The following is a 6,393-nucleotide window of genomic DNA, read 5'->3' as shown; positions in this document are numbered from 1 at the left end:
AGTTGTGAATGAAAATACTGAATTATTATTTAGAGCAGATGACTCTTCAATCTAGGGCTGTCACTAACAATATTTTGGTAATACATTTTTTTTGTGATGATAAAAATAGACCTAAGCCTTTAAAATGAATTAAAGTACATATACAATAACAATGAGGCAGTAATATTTGGTTCAATTATCAAGTAATCATATTATAGTTTATAGAAACATGCTAAAATGCATAATATAATACACATAATATAAACAATTATCGTGTGTATATTATGTGTGATAACAAATTCCTGCAGAGCGAGCCAACGGCACTTTACAGCCGATCAAATCCTGGTTTAATTTCATTCAAATGTTCACTTAATCTTTAATATTTGGCAACTTCTTTAAAATAGAAACGCTACAGCCACTGTAATTTCTCGAATAAGAACGTGGACATCAAAACATGCAAACTCAGAGCGAGGGTTTAGACGTTTATTTAGAAATCGTGATGTTTTTTTAATGGTTTTAATACATTGTGCATCTTTAGAAAACGGTCTAATAATGCGGATCATGGATTCTCGTGTGTGGAATGAGCCACTTCCGGTGCTTTGACACACGGGTAAATTGCAATCGAGACTTTTTCCGCAATTATGAGTTTATATCTCGCAATTCTGACTTTTTGCGCAATTATGAGTTCATATCTCACAATTCTGACTTTTTGCACAATTATGAGTTTATATCTCACAATTCTGACTTTTTCCGCAATTACGAGTTTCTGTCTCACAATTCTGACTTTTTGCACAATTACGAGTTTATATCTCACAATTCTGACTTTTTGCACAATTTCGAGTTTATATCTCACAATTGTGACTTTTTGCACAATTATGAGTTTATATCTCACAATTCAGACTTTTTGCGCAATTACGAGTTTATATCTCACAATTCTGACTTTTTGCACAATTTCGAGTTTATATCTCACAATTGTGACTTTTTGCACAATTATGAGTTTATATCTCGCAATTCTGAATTTTTCCGCAATTACGAGTTTCTGTCTCACAATTCTAACTATTTGCGCAATTACGAGTTTATATCTCACAATTCTGACTTTTTGCACAATTACGAGTTTATATCTCACAATTCTGACTTTTTGCACAATTTCGAGTTTATATCTCACAATTGTGACTTTTTGCACAATTATGAGTTTATATCTCACAATTCAGACTTTTTGCGCAATTACGAGTTTATATCTCACAATTCTGACTTTTTGCACAATTATGAGTTTATATCTCACAATTCTGACTTTTTGCCAATTATGAGTTTATATCTCACAATTCTGACTTTTGAGCAATTATGAGTTTATATCTCAAAATTCTGACTTTTTGCGCAATTACGAGTTTATATCTCACAATTCTGACTTTTTGCGCAATTACGAGTTTATATCTTGCAATTCTGACTTTTTGCGCAATTATGAATTTATATCTCCCAATTCTGACTTTTTCCGCAATTACAAGTTTATATCTCACAATTCGGACTTTTTTTTCCGCAATTACAAGTTTATATCTCACAATTCTGACTTTTTGCGCAATTATGAGTTTATATCTCACAATTCTGACTTTTTTGCAATTACGAGCTTATATCTCGCAATTCTGACTTTTTTGCAATTACGAGCTTATATCTCGCAATTCTGACTTTTTGCGCAATTACGAGTTTATATCTCACAATTCTGACTTTTTAAGCAATTATGAGTTTATATCTCACAATTCTGACTTTTTTGCAATTACGAGCTTATATCTCGCAATTCTGACTTTTTGCGCAATTACGAGTTTATATCTCACAATTCTGACTTTCTTTCACAATTACAAATGTATATCTCGCAATTCTGACTTTTTCTGCAATTACGAGTTTATATCTCGCAATTCTGACTTTTTCCGCAATTACGAGTTTAAATCTCACAATTCTGACTTTTTTTTTCAATTACGAGTTTATATCTCGCAATTCTGACTTTCTTTCACAATTACAAATTTATATCTTGCAATTCTGACTTTTTGCACAATTATGAGTTTATATCTCACCATTCTGACTTTTTTCTCAATTACAAGAATTTTTTTTAAATCGAGTACTGAAATTTAATCGAGGAATCGTGACAATCTGACTTCAATCTAGTGCATATTCTTCTAGAGAAGCGAGAGCATTAGAAGCTTCACAATGACAGTGTTTTTGACTTTGGTTTGAGCTCAATATCAGTGAATGCGTGCACCTGAGTGAGCTGACGGCAGTCCATCGATGCCAGGAGCTTCTGAGAGCCGGAGACGGTGGGAACAAACTTCTCCATCAGTGTAACCGTCGCAAGCTTCTCCACATCACTGACAGACAGAAAGACAATATCAACTCTCTGGAAGATGTTCACTCTTTAAATATCATATTTAATGCAGTACAATCTATGTTTCTGAACCAATCTAAAGTGCATGAACACGTCACAGCTGAAATTAAACTGCTGTTAAACACTGAAAGTCTTACCCATACGGGATCTTTCTGACGCTCTGCCTTCCCAATCCCTCTATACGGAACAAAACGTTCCTCAACACTAGTGACAGCGGGTTCAGGAACGGGATCTTGACTGTCAACTCTTTCCCCAGCACAGCGTCCTCTAGAGGCTGAAACAGCACAAACACAATCAATGATGGAGAGTTTCTTTATGATGAACTGAATCCAAATATGTAGTGGACAGCACATTCCAGGGCCCGGTTTATGGCCGGGCCACTCTCTGTCCATAACAGTGGACAAAGGTTTGCTACATTTTGATTGGATCTTGGTGGACTTACACAAACAAACTGTCCAACGCCATCAGATAAGATGCTATGACAACATCCAGACACCTCTTAGAGGCCAAAAAGACCAGCTCTTGTACCAAGCCCAGGAAGGACAAGACATCTCATTGGTCCACATGCAGTTTCTGGCCTTCACCCATATCCCTAATGTCCTGGTCTATGACTGCCATAAAAATTCCACAGGACCTCAGCAGTAGTGGGTGAAAGAAAGACCAAAATGATCTATCCAAATCCAGTCATAACTATGTTTGGAAACCTTAAGACTGATGTAAACTACACACATCCATTTCATACTTATTCAGAGAAATAAGTATTCTCAGTGACAGCTATTTGTAATCCAACATCTTACACAGAATCAGCTGTTAATGAACAAATTAATGAACAGTTCAATCTTATCCCATCATGTTTGGTTTCTATTTGTTTAGAATATTGCCAAGGGTATTCTGATGGTGGTTTGGAAAGTGAGAAATGCATTGGTAAACTTTAAAGAAACTTTAAAGACTTCTAACTGTGTACAGTATGCAAATGAGTTCCACAGGAGAAAGGAGGGTGAGTCTCACTGTGGACCCCCTCTGATGCCAGCAGCCAATCGCAACACTGGAATGGAGAAGCGCCGAATTGCAATCTCCTCCTATTCAGAAAAGGATAAAGGTACCCTTTCAACAGACACACCTTGTTCTGAGTCTCCCCAGCAAGGATGAGACTGTAACAGTTCACCACGTTCTGAGTCTCCCTTCAAGAGAGACATAACAGATACACCGTAATGTTCTGAGTTTCTCCTTGAGAGAGACAAACAGTTCACCAAGTTCTGAGTCTGTCCGGCGAGGATGAGACTGTGACAGAGCAACCAAGTTCTGAGCCTCTGGTTCATCCAGAGAGACAACAAAAGATCCAAGGATCTGAATCTACAGATTGTGAGGCAGCAACAGATACGACCATGTTCTGAGCCTCCAGCCTGTGAGGAAAGAGACATTAACAACCACTACGTTCAGAGTTTTAGTCCAGCGAGACTACCGCACATCCCGAGTCTCCATGCCAGAGAGACCAAAGCGGATTGACCAAGTCCTGAGTGTCTGACCCACAGAGTCAGAAGACACACAGAGACATTTGCAACAAGGTTAAGCTCAGGAGAGCAAACCTTCACTTTGAGGTTCCTTCATCTGCGTGTTCCAGATTAAGGACCTTCTGCACCTACTTCAGGGCCTCATCTGCATGTTCCAGATTTTAGGACCCTTTGGTGCTCCAGGAGATCAGCATCCCACAGATCTTCGTGTTCAAGACTGTTGAAACGGATTTCCAGCTCATTTCCCACTGCATTGTCACCCAGCACAACCAGTGGAAGAATCATCTCCATCGGACTGCTTACTCAACCACGTGGAACGTAAATATCACTTAACCAAACCTCTTTCCAGAAACCTTGGCATTGTTGTATATTATCAGTATATGATTTTCTAATTTACATTAGAGTTCATGTAACTGATGCTAGTTGACAACAAATAATCTTTCGTTTATTTGTTTGAAGCATAATAAGGTTCTTCACCTTAGTTTCAGAGAAACAACAGTTTATCTTTCCATAAGATAACGCAACTCTTCCATAGCCACACTCAACTTAATCACATGTATTTTATGTATCTTATGCACTTTATTCCTTTATCATTCATTGTATTCATTTAGTAGTTGTGTTAGCTATTCTTGTTTATCTTTTGCTAATAAAATCTATTTTATTACAATTGTGTCTTACTTGTGCTGATAATACAGAAAAGGCTCTACAAGTTAGAAATCTCACCAATCTTTCAGATAAATCAGCTGACCAACTCTCCCCACTTTACATTCAATCTAAAATGATTGAACAGCCTCCTGTGTGGAGTTCTCATAGGGCCAAGGTAAAAGACCTTGACTAGTGTCCCAAACTAAGAGAGGGGGAAGGTGGTCATCTGATGTACTCATAACCACACCTTAAGTGACGTGTGATCCAGAAATCACAACGTCCGCGGTGACGTGAGTACCAATCACTTCCTTACTTAACGTCCTTGGATGGACGAAGGTAAAATCACTACATATTTGGCGTCCCTTGTTTGGGCCCAAAAGTGAAATTATTACAATAGCATTTATTTGGATTAATGAGAGAGAGAGAGAGAGAGAGAGAGAGAGAGAGAGAGAGAGAGAGAGAGAGAGAGAGAGTTTGAGTTTTTCACAACAACTTTTATTTTCCAGAGCTTCACATTGTAACTGTTACATTCTTATCACACTCTTGTCACATACTTATTGCAATGCCAAATCAAAAACCAACATTCCATCCACAACTGTGCAAATAGCTTCATTATGTCCCCACCTTTGCAAAAAACCTTCATAATCATTAACCAACTTATAAAACTTAAAATCAATCAGAACCCGACTTTTCACCAAATTTTTAAAAACAGTCTCAACTTTTTGCCCCACTATACCTTCTAGTTTTATTTTCCTTGATATATATATAGCTCTTTTAGCTTGTCCAACCAAGAAATTTAGCAGTTGACCTTTGCTTTTTTGTGCCGCTCTATAACATGGACCGAGAATGAAATTCTGACTGGAGAAGTTGTCACCAAAATTAAGAAACATTAACTTGAGTATACTAAACAAATTCATTAATCTTAAACATTCTAAAAAGCAGTGAAAAATCGTTTCCCTGATCTTACAGAAAGGACATTCATCAGACACATTGGAATTAATAACGCTCACAAATGCATTAACAGCAACTGTGCCGTGCAATATTTTCCATTGAAGATCACCAGTGTGCTTTTCTAATGGTGACTTATAAAGAATTCTCCATACAGGTTTAACATCATCTTCCAACCCCAGTTTTTCTCTCCACACTGTATCCTTTCGTTCTTTAAGAATTGTTTTGTTTAAAACCTTTACACAGCATTTATATAACACTTTACTTTGAACATCTTGAAAATGCAAATTCTCCAGACTTTTCAAATCCAAAAAAACGCCACTTAAACCCTTTAAATCAGGAGTAATTAACATTATTGGAAATGGATCTGTAGTAGTATAAACCACTTTGCCGTTATAATATTCTTTCAACAACATTTTTTCTTCTACTGACAACCTTTGCATTAACAAATCTAACACTTTTCCAACTTGTCGTACAGATTGAATTCCCAAATGAGATGCCACTGCTTGAGCGTTACATAGCTCAGGACCACCAATGTCCATTAAATGATGTAACTTTAATGATTTGGATGAACACAGTATTTGAGATAGTCCTGGTGTGGCTTCACAAGTCACATCCAACCTCGCTCCATGAACAAGAGGTTCCTCAAGCAGCCAGTACAGAGATGTTGTGTCTTGCCTCTGTTTTTTAAAAAGTTGCCAGACATTAAAAAGTCCTTTGTAGAATTGAATCGACGTATTCAACTGTAGTTTGCCGAAGTCTGTTAGAAAGAGTCCTGAGTTCAAATTCAATCCACTCACTTGATTAAAGATTATGTCAGCTACTTTCCTCCATACCAAATTCTCTGGTCCAGTCAAGTATCTCTGTATAAACAACAATCGAAAAGTCGCTCTTCTGCTGGCCAGATGTATGAGTCCTTGTCCACCCTTCTCCGTGGGG

This window comes from Gobio gobio (assembly GCF_949357685.1).
Source record: "Gobio gobio genome assembly, chromosome: 21".
Lineage (NCBI taxonomy): Eukaryota > Metazoa > Chordata > Actinopteri > Cypriniformes > Gobionidae > Gobio > Gobio gobio.
This window is presented reverse-complemented; position numbering follows the sequence as displayed.